The 15393-nt window shown below is 39.1% G+C and overlaps 1 protein-coding gene across 4 annotated transcripts in view; it reads left to right on the forward strand.

Moving 5' to 3' along the window:
- The window catches only part of APTX (aprataxin), a 338894-nt gene that overhangs the window by 65930 nt on the left and 257571 nt on the right, over window positions 1–15393 (forward strand). For all 4 annotated transcript variants that reach the window (XR_007146386.1, XR_007146385.1, XR_007146390.1 and 1 more), the window contains exon 10: window positions 6730–6859. The gene's annotated coding sequence lies outside the window, so the exon portion shown is untranslated. The remainder of the gene's footprint in view (window positions 1–6729; window positions 6860–15393) is intronic.

Consider the following 15393-nt stretch of genomic DNA (forward strand, 5'->3'; position numbering starts at 1 on the left):
TCTTTTCCAGATGAATTTCCTATTCAACTTGTCAGAATCTAATAAAAAAGTCTCACAATTTTGACTTTGACTGTATTTAATCCAACTAATGGGAGGGATATTAACCTTATTGACCATGTTGGATCATCAGAACAGATTCTGATGACAGGACTTGGGACTTTAGTGGTTTTCATGAGTGTGTGTGTATGTGTGTGTACCTGCGTGTATAGGTGTATAGAATGGTGGGTGGGAGATAAACATGGAGGGCTTTCCTTTACAGTGTCGTTCCAATAGGAACTGTAGGGGGAAAGTAAATTTACTTGTTTAGTCAGCCATCTTGAATAGAAGCTCTGATTACTTTTATGAGACAGAACAATCTATATTTAAAAAGGAATCAAGGCCAAATAAGCCAATACAGTTTGGTTTACATTAAAATGTTAATCAATGCACATGAAGTCACTGAATGCACACTGAAAGGTTGCCACGGCAACAGTCATTTTCATGAAATGATTTTAGATACTAGATTCTTGAGTGAAGGCATGCCTTATTATTTGCTTTAAGACATCTTTAGTGCACTCGCTTTCTCTCTCTCTCTCTCTCTCTCTCTCTCTCTCTCTCTCTCTCTCTCTCATCTCCTTGGAGGATAGAAAATGGAAAGGGATCTGCACCTGATAGAATTCTTTGAAAGCAACAGAAATAAATTTTACTCATTGAAGCAAAAAAATATATTTATTGGTAGGATGAAAGGGTGGTTCACAGAGTTGAAGGAAATGTGAAGAGGGGGATTCAGAAGGGTCAGAAGTATAAAGCAACTCTGAGAATCTGGGAAGCAGTAATCACAAAATGGCATCTTCAGGGCAACCAGAAGAATGAGTGAACTCTTACCATTTTCAGTTTTGTGTCACTATGTTCAAGGTTTAAATTCTAGGAAGTTTTTGATCTACCTGGTTTGAAAGAAAAATTTTGTACACACACACGCGTGCGCGTGCACATACACACACCTTTTTATAGAGAGGATTGTTGCAGAGAGATGATTCTTCTTTTTTTAATTATTTATTTAAATTCAGGTTAGTTAACATACAGTGAGGTATTGGTTTCAGGAATACAACCGAGTGATTCATCACTTACATATAACACCCAGTGCTCATCCAATGAGTGCCCTTCTTAATGCCCATCACCCATTTAGCCCATCTTCCCACTGACTCCCCTCTAGCAACCCCCAGTTTGTTCTCTGTCTTAAAGAATCTGTTATGGTTTGCCTCCCTGTTTTTATTGTATTTTTCTTCCCTTCCCCTATGTTCATCTGTTGTGTTTCTTATATTCCACATATGAGTGAAATCTTTCTCTGCCTGACTTAGTTTGCCTAGCATAATACACTCTAGTTCCATCCACATTTTTGCAAATGACAAGATTTCATTCTTTTTGATTGCCAACTAGTATTCCATTGTGTGTGGAATTCTTCTTTGCCCATTCATCAGTCAATAGACATTTGGGCTCTTTCCATAATTTGGCTCTTGCTGATGGCATTGCAGAGAGATTATTATTTAAGTTTATTTCTTTATTTTGAGAGGGCTGCAGAGAGAGTCCTAAGCAGGCTCTACACTGACAGTGCAGGCTTAGGGGCTAGACTCATGAACCGTGAGATCATGACCTGAGCCGAAGTCAGATGCTTAACTGACTAAGCCACCCTTTGCCAGGTGACTTTGTGGTTCCTCTTACCAGAGGTGTAGTATATTTTTCTGTCCTACTGATGTTGGGATGGGCCATGTGATTTCTTTTGGCCAATGAGATATTAGTGAACATGATGACAACAAAGGCTTCAAATATGTTGATGTGTTTTGGCTTGCCCTCCTGTGCTTCTGTGTTGCCATAAACATATCCTAAGTTCTCCCCTAGACCCAGAAGAATGATGACGTGGAGCAGAGCTGCCCCAACCGACTCACATACCCACAGTGTGAGGCTGAGCTGTCTCAGCAGACCTGCAGATTTATGAACATGAGAGTAAATACTTGTAGCATGTTCCTTGGTTTTGGGGTAATCTGCTAAGCAGCATTTTTTTGTGGTAGTATTTAACTGATACATTACTCTTCCAGTGAATGTATTCATTTAAACGAGAGTATTGTGGAGTTCATGCCTTAATCCATTTGCATGTTTATAGAGATTCATGCATGATAGAAAATGCTAGGCAGAAGCTGTCTTGTGGAATCCCCTTAGTATATACCAGGAGGCAAAAACCTACTAAATAAATATTGGTTTCACACACTTAATGATCACTGTTTTTGTTAGAAAAGTGAAGTGGATTCTGAAAAGCCTTTATAACACAGTATAGTTATCCAGAATTCTTTCCCAGCTAAGTGCATTTTCTTCATAATTCTAGTATAGGTTAGACTGTGGCTCTGGTTATTATAAACTTGCCAGAACTTTGATGGCTCTTGAAACTCTGTTTAATATGGTATCCAAAAAGAAAAAAAAAATGGTATCCAGCAGATTTCTAGGCAGAAGTCTTCCAAGGAGAAAGTCATCAACACATTCCTGGAAGTTGTTCTGTTTATGAGATTGAGTTCAAAACTCTAGTTTTTTTTTTTTTTTGGTCTATAAAAAAATCAGTTTTTATTTTATTAACTCTTATTAAATAAGAGTCTTCTTATTTGTATTGTTGATGGCAGGGTCCCCATCAACCTGGTTCCTGTCCTTTCTCCTTATCCCAGGCTGATTGGACTTATAAATATGCAAAAAAGTAATTTCCATTTCTTCAGCTATTGAGAAAATGGGGTTTGGGGGTGCCTGGGTGGCTTAGCTGAGTGTCTGACTCTTGATTTTGGCTTAGCTCATGATCCCAGGGTCCTGGGGTTGAGCCCCACATCGGGCTCTGCGCTGAGCATGGGGCCTACTTAAGATTCCCTCTCTCTCTCTCTCTCTCTCTCTCTCTCTCTCTCTCTGTGTCTCTCTGTCTCTCTGTCTTTCTCCCTCTGTCTGTCTCTTACTCTCACCCTCTCCCTTCTCTTCTGCTTGTGCTCTCTCTCTCTAAAAAAGAAAAAAAAAAAAAAAGAAAGAAAATGGGGTTGATCTTCACAGTGGCAAGCTTGCTTTCACTAATATAAAGTAGCATAGTCCCACTCCAGGAAACCTGGCAGCCTATGGAAATAGTTCAACTCCACTTGTGTGTGTGTGTGTGTGTGTGTGTGTGTGTGTGTGAACTAACATGGACAAATGGCCCAGGTCATGCCTTTTGGCATGGTCTCTTACCTGTTGTCCACTGATGGATGACCTGAAGGATCCTGAAGGAAGCCCATTTCTCTGGGTTTGGGCATCACAGAGTCACTGATTTTGGCCTTCAGTGGGGCCTCAGTGGACCTGGGAGGACTTCAGTTGTACAACTCTTGAACATTCCTGGAAACTGGTGCAAATCGTCCTTTATGTCTTATGGCATAGTTTTGTAATTTTCTCTCAAAGTATATCCTCCACATTTCTTAAGTTTATTGATAGTGGTTATACTTTACATTTAAAGAGTTTTGCTTTTGGAGTTAAATTTTTCATTGCATTTTTGGGTTTTGCTAATATATAGGAAAGTTAGTAATTTGGATAATTTGTTTCATAACTAGCCCCTCAGTGAATATTCTGATGAGTTATGATTAGTTGATATCCTGAAGCTTTTAAATAGACCCTCATGTGAGAATTCTTTCTCTTTTCTGATAGTTATACTTTTTTTTTATTGCCTTCTCCCTACCCCCATTTGCCAAAATATTCAAGGAACTTTTAAATATAGCTGTAATATTGGATATTTCAGTTTTGATCCTAAAACTTATGTCTATGTTTTAAGGGGCTTGGTTTCTCATTTTCTGTTTTTCTATTCAGGCATATGTATATGTATCTCTATGTATACTTTACAGATTTTTATTTTTAAGTAATCTCTACACCCAACATGTGCTTGAACCCACAACGCCAAGATCAAGAGTCATAAAGCTCCACTGACTGAATCAGCCAGGTGCCCGAGGCATATGTATATTTTATTAAATGAAGGGAATTGTTCCCTAAGTTTAATGCTCTGTAATGGATTATTAGAACATGAAAATGTGTTTTCAAATTATGTCAACTGGGGTATGGAAGAAAATCACATAAATCCTTCTTTAGAAAGAAAGAAAATTATACGAACAGAAATATGATTTTTCACTTTAAGAACAGAAGATCAACTTATCAGTAAAGTACTTGTTAGTTGGATTTTGGAGGTTCAAGAAAAGTATCTAAGACAAATGCATTTCTTTTCATTGAACTAACTGTTTTGAAGCTCCTGACACCCAAGGAGAAGATAAGAATTTTTCTAGTACTAAAAAATCTGTTCCTTTCCTGTAGCACATAATAAACCCATTGTTTAATTTGCTGTCTCTAACACTTCTGAAATATTATTTAAACAAATTGTATTATGTTAATAGTGTTTTTTATTAAAGAGAATAATGAATGTCTCAAATGTTGTTTGTTGTAAATGATTCACAGTAAACTTCTAGGATCTTCTTTAAAGACTGGTTGTAATCAACATTTATATAAAAATATGCACCCGAGGGGTGCCTGGGTGGCTCAGTCAGTTAGGCTTTGGATTTCGGCTCAGGTCGTGATCTTGCAGTTCATGGGTTTGAGCCCTGCATTATGCTCTGTGCTGACAGCTCAGAGCCTGGAGCCTGCTTTGGTTTCTGTGTCTCCCTCTCTCTCTGCCCTTTCGCCACTTGCTTCTGTCTCCGTCTCTCTCTCTCTCTCAAAAATAAACATTAAAAAAACAAAAAAAATACACCTGATTTCTTCAATATAGTAGATTTAAAAAGATAAAAGAATTCTTGACAGTTTGCCCCCTGAAACTTAAACACAATGCAGTAAGTAATAGGGTGAGATAGTTACATGGTCATGGATAGCCCCAAATTGCAGTGTAACCCCAAATCACTAAGGAATGTACATCATGGATTTAATAGACTTCTTTGGCACATACTATGTCAAGAATTAGGCAAGAACTTCTGAGTTATGTGCATCTTGCACTTTCCTCAGCCCTGTGCGCTTCAACCTTTCTTTTCTCCCTCTTGAGAAGCCCACTCATGGAGGAAGCCACTAAGCCTAATCTCCCATTAACTTCCTCAACTTCCTTCTTTTGCTTCACCTCCATTCACTCTCCCTAGCTCTAAGCTTGAAGGCAGTTGAGGGGCTCTATTTAGCTAAAAGATTTTGAATTAGGAGAAGAAAAGAGCTAGAATATAAGCTATTAGATTTAAGAGTGGTTGTCAGTGGACATAGGGCAAGTTTAAAAATTCTTCCCCCTTTTTTTCCCTACTGGTGTCCTATGAAGTTCTTCCCCACACTGTGAGAATACTTTTTTTTTTTTTTTTTTGGCATGATGTGTGCAGCCTTAGTAGCCCCAAGGCTGGGAAGGCTGGGAAGGCTGGGAAGGGTTTGATGCACCCAAACAGCTTTTCTCTCATCATTGAAATTCTCCTCACATACCAGTCTGGTTATTTTCTTATACATTTGCACAAGGCATCTATGGCATGAGTCACAGTAAGAAACTCATCATAAGAATGTGCCAGATTGCAAAATAGATTTCCTTCCCCCCACTAATAGCAGATTCAAGATTTTAAAATTACAGTGATTCAGTAGGCTTAAGAGTATGATTTTTGAAGCCTCATACTTTTTTTTTTTGCTAATATAAACTGCATTTTTGACTATAAAAATTAACTCAAATTATCATTTAATTTATTCTCAAGTTTAAGCAATTGCCCCTATGGAGCTGTACTCTTCAAATTGAAAATGAATTCCATCATAAATATCACACCACAATTAAGTATCACAAGCATAGGCAGCAGGTGCAACTCTACTGTTAGCGTGTATGTGTGCCGTGTGTACATGCTGAGTGTGTGTTGTGTGTGTGGTATATGTGTGTATATATGATGGGTGTGTGGTTTGTGTGTTGGGCATATATGTGTTATGTACATGTGTTTGGTGTATGTGTGCTATTTATGGTATAATTTTTGTGACGAATAAATGTGTGCTGTGGTGTGTGAGTGGAGTGTGTGGTATGTGTGTGGTGTGTTTGCTTGTGGTGTGTGTTGTTTGTGTAGTATGTGCGTTTTATGTTTGTGTGATGAATATGTGGGGTGTGTATGTGTGCATGTCTGTGTGTGTCCGTGTGTGGTGTTCTGCAGGGATTTGAGACCCAGAGCTTAAACTTTTTGGTTTAAGGGGCACCTGGGTGGCTCAATTGGTTGAGTATCCAACTTCGGCTCAGGTCATGATCTCACAGTTTGTGGGTTTGAGTTCTACATCAGGCTTTGTGCTGACAGCATGGTCCCACCCTGCTTTTAATTCTCTGTCTTCCTCTCTCTCTGCCCCCTCCCCTCCCTGCTCATGGGCTCTCTCTCTCTCTCAAAAATAAATAAAAAAAATATTAAAAAGTGTTTTTGGTTTAAGAGTCTCTCTGCATTGGGATCAGTTAGCAAAGTCTTTACAATTGTTTCATCTCTTCAGAAATCATTTAGAAGGTGTTTTCTTAAGGTTAAGTGTTTGTTTTTTAGGAGGAAACTTCAAATATTATAAACTAGAAGAAAGTGAAAGTGATTGCTGCATTACTGTAAGTTTAGCTGACAATATGCTTTAATTTAGCAAACAAAACCACTTGTATACAGAGTAAGTATACTCAGAGCTTCAAGATGACCCATCTCCTCTGCCTCTGACGCATAATCCATCCTGTCAGTTGGAACATTTCTTTCTCTTCAGAGGCAGTTGCATGTTGGCATTTCTACTAATGGCCCTATGCCATCCGATGGGAGACAGCATAGCCTAGAGACTGAGAATGGGAACTCCTGAGTCCGAACACTTGGATCTGAATGCTGGCTCTACCAACCAGGTGAGGGCTTAACCTTGATGAGTTACCTCATCTGTGAAATGGGGTAATAGTGGCATTTGCCTCACAGGGTTGTTGGGAGGCTTTTATGAGATGATGCTGTAAACATGGTGCTTGGAAGATAGTAAGTATGAAATGTAATGTATGTATGTGTGGTAAGTATAGAATGAGCATGTGCGTTGAGGATGGAGGGGATCCTCCATCCATGCATATGGCCGTGCCATATGGAAGGTAATGGAAGCTGTTAGTGGACCATTTTTTCTAAGATTTACCATGAATGTATTCCATTTGGTTTGCCTATACCAATTAGATTTATGAATGACCTCTTAGGTCTTGCATCAGTGTAGCCTCATTTCTTGGTAGGGTTAATAATGTGTCTCTTAAAGAATGCTTATGAGGGGTTTTAAATGACATGTCAGTGGTTCTAGGTCTGGCCCCAAATAGGGCAAAAGTCATTTGAGCAAAAGTGCTCTCCCCTGCATGTTGAAAAACTGGCTCTACCATCTATCTATTCCCTGCTCTAGAATAGGTAAATGTCTCAGCGATGGAAAACTGTACTCAGCATAAAAAACCCCTACAAAGACCCTAACATATTATATGAGTCACTCTGACTAACATGCAGTTATTTGGCAGAATTTTCAGGGGAAACTTCACATTTTGTCCTTGCTATTTCTGGGCTCCTATATAGACATTAATGTCTGAGTAAAGTGTCCATTAGAAGGCTCTGGGTGCTGGAACAGGCTGTGGATGTGGGATGTCTATTGTGTTCCTTCGATTGTGCTTGTCCATTTTGTTTAATAAGGAGGATCTCAAGGCCCTCTCTTGGCGTGAGGGAGGCAAATTGTGGAATCAAGGGGCATGTGGGGATGGGGAAATACCTACAGAAATCCAAAACCTTGCACTTGTCTAGTACTGTAGCCACTGCCAAAGAGTTTTGTGAAGTACCCAGCCAGCTGGAAAGATGCCCCTGGGAACAACCGCTATATCCACCATGGCAGCATCTACTCCTGCCCCTGGCCTTCACAGTTAGTGCTGGTCTTTAACATGTCTGCTGGACATTAGGCTGAGTGTCAGGAACTAACAGAGAAGGGCAGTCCTGCTAGGTTTCTATCAGAACTTAGCTCTCCCTGTCTTTTCCCCTATCTTGTGTCTCTCCCCTCAGTCTGGGGCCCACAGGCAGATGGAAGGGATGTCTTTAGCATCCCCACCTCCAGTCCTCAGTCATTGTTAATGACAAAGTCATCTATTGCACCCATCCCTTTAATCCCAAGTTTATCCCACCTCCCCTCAATCCCATCCACCTTGCCAAGGGTTTTTCATTATTTCTCCAGCAAGATTTAAATCCATACCTTAACCTTTCTTCTAGGCCTCCTCAGACATCCTAAAATTATTTTCTTCTTGAGTCACTTTCTCTCTACCAGTTTTTCCAGGAGAATTTTCTTGGACAACATTTCATCCCTTCTAGATTTTCTCCCACTAAGTTTTATGTCAGGCTTAGCTCTGCCTGTGGGTTCTCCGTGTTCAGCTCACCAAATCAATTTCTCTTTTTTATGTAGATAACTCTTGCTTTCTTACTTCTAACAAATCCTTCCACTTTTTGAAAGGGAGATGACAATTTTCTCTATACCTTAGTTTATTCACTTGTAGACAAAATGTGGTTTTACTTTTGATCAATCAATAAAGAAATCAGTACGTTAAGAATGTTATTGAGCAAATATAAGTCCTGTCCTTTGATATGTGCTTGAGGTCATATAAAGGGCTATTGTATATAGGCTTGCTTTCAAGAAGCTTAGTCATGTTAGAGAAACAATTTTAATATCCATGCATCAATAAATGAATAAGTATGCATTAGTTGTTATAGTCTGCCTTTACGAAGGAATTAAGGTGGTTTATAATAAAAGGTGGTTATGTAAAAGAATGTTATAGTAATGATAAAAGATCAAGAACATGTAATAGATAATTGAAAAGGAAACCCAACTTAAGGTAAATTATTGGGCTTAAATACAAAATTTGGAATTGGGCTTCCTAGAAGTTAAGAAAAAAGAGAAACATGATGAATTATATAATTTCCATGTCTCATCATAGGATACATATCAGTTTGCAAACATTGAATTTTTTTAGGTATTACATACTAGAAGAATCTGTCCATTCAGTTACTTATTGTGCAAGTGCTGTGTTCCAGACACCATGGATATCAAGTGTATAAGAAAAACAAATTCTCTCTCTTCATGAGGTTTTTAGTGAAGAGAGTCAAGAACTCATTAGATAGTGATGAGTGCTCTGAAGGCAAAGTGCATTAATGGGATAGAGAGTGCTGGGGAGGCAGGGGGAAGGTCTCTCTGGGGAGGTGACATATGAGCACTTACCATGAATGATAAGAAGAGCCATGCAAAGAGCATTTCAGGTAAGGAAACAGCAAGGTCCAAGGACCGGGGATAGGAAAAAACTTTATATATTTGAGAATCAACCAGTAAGACTGGAGGAAACTTGGAGAGGGATATAGCAGTTGTGTGAGTGGCAGGGGACTGGTAGGAGATGAAGCTAGAGAAGGTAGCCATGTTTGGCTTTGTAGAGATTTGGATTGTTTTCCCCAAGTGTGATTGGGGAGCTTTTGGAAATTTTGAAGGGGCAAAGTTTTGTTATCTTTTGTAGTGTCTAATTCTGATTCCCACTAGCTATTATACGGAAAACAGCCAGCAGGAGGCAAAAGTGGAAGCAGGGAGAACAATTGGGTCTTCTACTGGAGTCCCTATTGGGACTATTGCAAAAGTCTGAGTGACAGAAAATGCTGACTTGGTCCAGGATGAAGTTGGTGGAGGTGGGATTAAGTGTTTGGACTGAAGCAGAATCAATATGACTTGCTGATTAGCTGCATGAAGAGAACAAGAGAGAATTGAGATTGTTCTAGGTTTTTGGTTTGAACAAATGGATGAATGATGATCCATCTTTTAAGATAGCAAAGACTGGGCATAAGCTGGTTTGGAGAGCAAGATCAGGAGTTTTATTTTGGACATGGTCAAATTGAGTTACTTATGAGATAATTCAGTTGAGATGTAAAGTGGACACTTGAATCCATAAGTATGGAACTCAGGGATGTGATATACATTTGGACATCAGCAGCACACTCAAGTTGTATCTATTACTATTTCAGTGGAGCATTTAAATTAATAGACAAAGTTTTCAATGGGGATTGATATAGAAATAGTTTTCAAATGGCCACTTCGTGACTATATTGGCCATGGTTCTCCAGAGAAACAGAATAGGATGTGTATTTAAAGAAATCAACAAATAAGATTTATTACAAGGAATTGAGTCAAGTGATTATGGAGGCTGAGGGGGTCCCAAAATCTGCAATTTGGCAAGCTGGAGACCCAGGAGAGCCAATATGTATGTAGTTCCAGTTTGAGTCTAAAGGCCCGAGAACCAGGGAAACTGATGGTATAAAGAGGAGTTTCCTCTTATTCAGTCTTCTTGTTCTACTCTGTTCTTCAGTAGATTGAGTGAGACCCACCCACCCCGAGGAGGGCAATCTACTTTACTCAGTCTTCTAATTCAAATGTTAATCTCATCCAGAAACACTAAGATATACCAAAAATGATATTTGTCCAAAAGTCTGGGTACCCCATGGCCCAGGTAAGTTGACACATAAAATTAATCATTACAATAGAGCATTACATGAAATGATAATTCTATGAGGAGTGTGTGCAGCTAAAACAGCGAGTTTCTTGATGATCTAACTTGTTATAAGGTTAGAACCTGTAAATTCCAGAGGCAGGCCTGGCTTGCATGGCAAAGGTTGTTTTTCCTTATTGTATAAGAATTTTAGCTTTTTCTTACAGACCCCAAATGAATACTAGATAAATAAATTGGTTGACCCAGTGAATCAAGTAATTAATTAACCCATTAGACATTTATGAAGATTTTTTAACTTGCCGGATAATACCATTAGGTCACAGTCTATTTGGGAGGCCACCACATGAACAGGTAAATTATGTTTCAGTGGGGCTAGTGCCTGGCCACAATGAAGGTATGAAGAAAGAAGAACAAAGGAGGAAGAGACAATACTAATGGAGAAAGAGTTGGTGGTTAGGGAAGGATTCACTGGAGAAGGTAGACCAGGGTTTTGCTAGGTGAAGAAGGAGGCAGAGGAGTTGTGTATAGAGAATGGTGTGGAGGTATGGGAGGGCCTGAGGTGTCTAGATAGGAGAGATGTGTAGGATGCACGGTATTGAGTGGAGGGAACTGAGACCATTTGGGCCCAGAGGGTGAAGTACCTTGTATTTCTGCCTAAGGAGTTTGGGTTCTCTCCTGCAGGCCAGTAGGTCTCCTCTACCTTTAGTAGAAACAAGAATCACCTGGGAACTTGTTAAAAATGGGGATTCCTAGGCCTTCTCTCTAAGGAGATGGATGCAGTTCGTCTGGGGCTCAGGAAGTGACAGCTTAATGAGCTCCCCAGCTGATTCCAATGCAGTTGGTTCAAAGACCCTACCGCCACTATGTGCTGTGAAAGCTTTTCAGAAAAGGGAGTGACATGACCTGATTTATTTTTAGGAAGATAATTCTGCCAACTGTGTGGAAAACAGACTGACTTCACTGGCAGGGAAAAATGTATAGGAAGTTGCAGCAGCAGACATCCTGGTGAGAGATTATGATGACTGGGGCTAAAATGTTAGTAGGGATGAAGAAATGGGCTGAATCTAAGAGACCTCTCTGAGTTACGATTCACAGTTTACCCGAGCAGAAGAAGGGCTGAGAAGAATGAATGTTGGTTTCCAAGTGTCTACCTTGGAAGAATGTGTCATCAATAATGGCTGGCACTTGGTAACTATGTGTTGAATGAATGGGTGAATAAATATGGGAAAAGTAGGTGAGATGGAGTCAGAAAGGAAACTTGCATTTTATTTAAAAAATATTTTATTTTATTTATTTAAAAAAATTTTTTAACGTTTATTTATTTTTGAGACAGAGAGAGACAGAGCTTGAACGGGGGAGGGGCAGAGAGAGAGAGGGAAACACAGAATTGGAAGCTCCTGGCTCCGAGCCATCAGCCCAGAGCCCAACGTGGGGCTCAAACTCACGGACTGCGAGATCGTGACCTGAGCTGAAGTCGGACGCTTAACCGACTGAGCCACCCAGGCGCCCCCCCAAAAAAAATTTTTTTTAACGTTTATGTATTTTGGAGACAGAGACAGAGCGTGAACGGGGGAGGGCCAGAGAGAGAGGGAGACACAGAATCGGAAACAAGCTCCAGGCTCTGAGCTGTCAGCACAGAGCCCAATGCAGGGCTCGAACTCACGGACCGTGAGACCATGACCTGAGCTGAAGTCGGACCCTTAACCGACTGAGCCACCCAGGCGCCCTGAAAATTGCATTTTAGATGTTATATTTGAAGTTAATACAAGAAGTACTGATGTAGTATTGGTGAAGAAAGCTCATGCAGGTTTGGAGATATGGATTTGGAAGTTGTTAGTGTAGAGATAGTTCTTAAAGCAAAAGTAGAATCTGAGCCTACTTATCAAGAAGATACAAACCTTAAATAGAAAAAAGCCAAGCATGCAAACCTTTTGGTGTATTTAAAGGACAGACAGAGGAAAACTATTTGGCAGAGAGAGAAAGTAGTTGAAAAGAAGCTGGAGGATTCACAGGAAGTATGTTTTGAAAAGTTTTGAAAATAAAGGAAAGAGTTTCAGGAAGTATGTGTGTGTGTGTGTACGTGTGTGTGTGTGTGTGTGTGTGTGTGTGTGTGTGTGTGTGTGTGTGTTGGAGGGGCATCTTGGGACCATGTTGTCAGACTAAATGCTGAAATATGTTCTGCCAAAACTCTTCTTTAATATACAGTTGACTCTTGAACAATGGCACCAATCTTCTGTGCAGCCGAAAAATCTGCATATAAATTTTGACTCCCCCCCAAACTTTGCTAATAGCCTACTGTTGATTATAAGCCTTAATGACAACATGAACAGTCTATTAACACATATTTTATATGTTATATGTATTATATACTGTATTCTTACAATAAAAATAAGCTAGAGAAAAGAAATTGTAAAGAAAACCATAAGGAAAATACATTTACAGCACTGTATGGTGTTTATTGAAAAAAAATCCATAAATAAGTGGACACATGCAGTTTATTTTTTTAATTTTTTATTCTTTTCAATATATAAAATTTATTTTCAAATTGGTTTCCATACAACACCCAGTGCTCATCCCAAAAGATGCCCTCTTCAATACCCATCACCTACCCTCCCCTCCCTCCCACCCCCCATCAACCCTCAGTTTGTTCTCAGTTTTTAAGAGTCTCTTATGCTTTGGCTCTCTCCCACTCTAACTCCCTTTTTTTTTCTTCCCCTCCCCCATGGGTTTCTGTTAAGTTTCTCAGGATCCACATAAGAGTGAAAACATATGGGATCTTTCTTTCTCTGTATGGCTTATTTCACTTAGCATCACACTCTCCAGTTCCATCCACGTTGCTACAAAGGGCCATATTTCATTCTTTCTCATTGCCACGTAGTACTCCATTGTATATATAAACCACAATTTCTTTATCCATTCATCACTTGATGGACATTTAGGCTGTTTCCACAATTTGGCTATTGTTGAGAGTGCTGCTATAAACATTGGGGTACAAGTGCCCCTATGCATCAGTACTCCTGTATCCCTTGGGTAAATTCCTAGCAGTGCTACTGCTGGGTCATAGGGTAGGTCTATTTTTAATTTTTTGAGGAACTTCCACACTGTTTTCCAGAGTGGCTGCACCAATTTGCATTCCCACCAACAGTGCAAGAGGGTTCCTGTTTCTCCACATCCTCTCTAGCATCTATAGTCTCCTGATTTGTTCATTTTGGCCACTCTGACTGGCGTGAGGTGATATCTGAATGTGGTTTTGATTTGTATTTCCCTGATGAGGAGCGATGTTGAGCATCTTTCCATATGCCTGTTGGCCATTGGATGTCTTCTTTAGAGAAGTGTCTATTCATGTTTTCTGCCCATTTCTTCACTGGGTTATTTGTTTTTCGGGTGTGGAGTTTGGTGAGCTCTTTATAGATTTTGGATACTAGCCCTTTGCCTGATATGTCATTTGCAAATATCTTTTCCCATTCTGTTGGTTGCCTTTTAGTTTTGTTGGTTGTTTCCTTTGCTGTGCAGAAGCTTTTTATCTTCATAAGGTCCCAGTAGTTCTAGACCCATGCAGTTTAAACCTGTGTTATTCAAGGATTAACTGCAGTTTGCCAGATTTAGCTCTCTCTTAAGGTCATCCTTGAATCATGATAGAAAAGCCAGGTAGGTCAACAACATAAGGAAGATAGTAGTATTTGCTAGCGGGAGGGCAGTACTTATTTCAAGAAACAGGTATTTTAACTTATTTAGACATGAGGTTGGCTAGGACATATTAACCACCCATCCCCACAGCATTTATTTCTTTATAGCATTTAGATTAGAATTAGCCTTGTTATAGAATTGTCTCTTTTCTGTTAAGTTTCTACAGATTTTGAAGCTACATCAGTCCACCCACCAGTAGACATGACAGTGCTCCTCTTATTTAAAACAAATTTAAAAGAGATTGTTAAAAAAAAATCTCTACTAATATGTTTGGTGAAACAGGTAACTCGTTTTACTTATTTTTTAATTTAATTTAATTTAATTTAATTTAATTTAATTTAATTTTTTGTAATGTTTATTTATTCTTAGAGAGAGAAAGCATGAGCAGGGGAGTGACAGAGAGAGGGAGACACAGAATCTGAAGCAGGCTCCAGGCTATGAGCTGTCAGCACAGAGCACAGCGCAGGGCTTGAACTCACTAACTGTGAGATCATGATATGAGCTGAAGCCGGACATTTAACGGACTGAGCCATCCAGGAGCCCCAATTTATTTATTTATATTTATATTTATATTTATATTTATATTTATATTTATATTTATATTTTATATTCTATTTTATGAAATATTTGTAACAGCCAAACACAAAAGTGGTAAATACACTGGTTCACATAATACCAGAGAAACTTGATTTACATGAAGATGAAAATGTGAAATGTTACCAACATCCTTATGCTGCAAAACTAAAGTGACAAAAAGATGACAAATCAGGGGCTGACATGGAATGTATGTATATGTATAAACACATGCTATACATTTAAATAATATGATATACCAGCTAAATCTGCCAGAAATTTGCTACAGTCAGGTTTGATAAAAATGAGTCCTGTGACTTACACTGTGAGGCAGCCGAACTGTTGGAACATTCCATGGAAATTCTATATTCATGGAAGAGAAATTTGTCATTATTGCTCTTACATCATGAGAGAGGCACATAAGGAGTAGGCTTGTGCTATTCAGTTCCAAGTTTGTATAGATGTACAGAAGAAATAGAGAAATGCACATGATATTCCCCTAACCTACACTACATGGAATTGTAAATAGTTTGGGTAATGTACTTTACAAATTTTTGATTTACTTGAAAAGTATTTTTCTTTTTTTTTTTAGGAATAGAATTTAGTGACTCATCACTTACATATAACACCCAGTGCTCATCCCA

This window comes from Prionailurus viverrinus, chromosome D4 (genome assembly GCF_022837055.1).
Source record: "Prionailurus viverrinus isolate Anna chromosome D4, UM_Priviv_1.0, whole genome shotgun sequence".
NCBI classification, from domain to species: domain Eukaryota; kingdom Metazoa; phylum Chordata; class Mammalia; order Carnivora; family Felidae; genus Prionailurus; species Prionailurus viverrinus.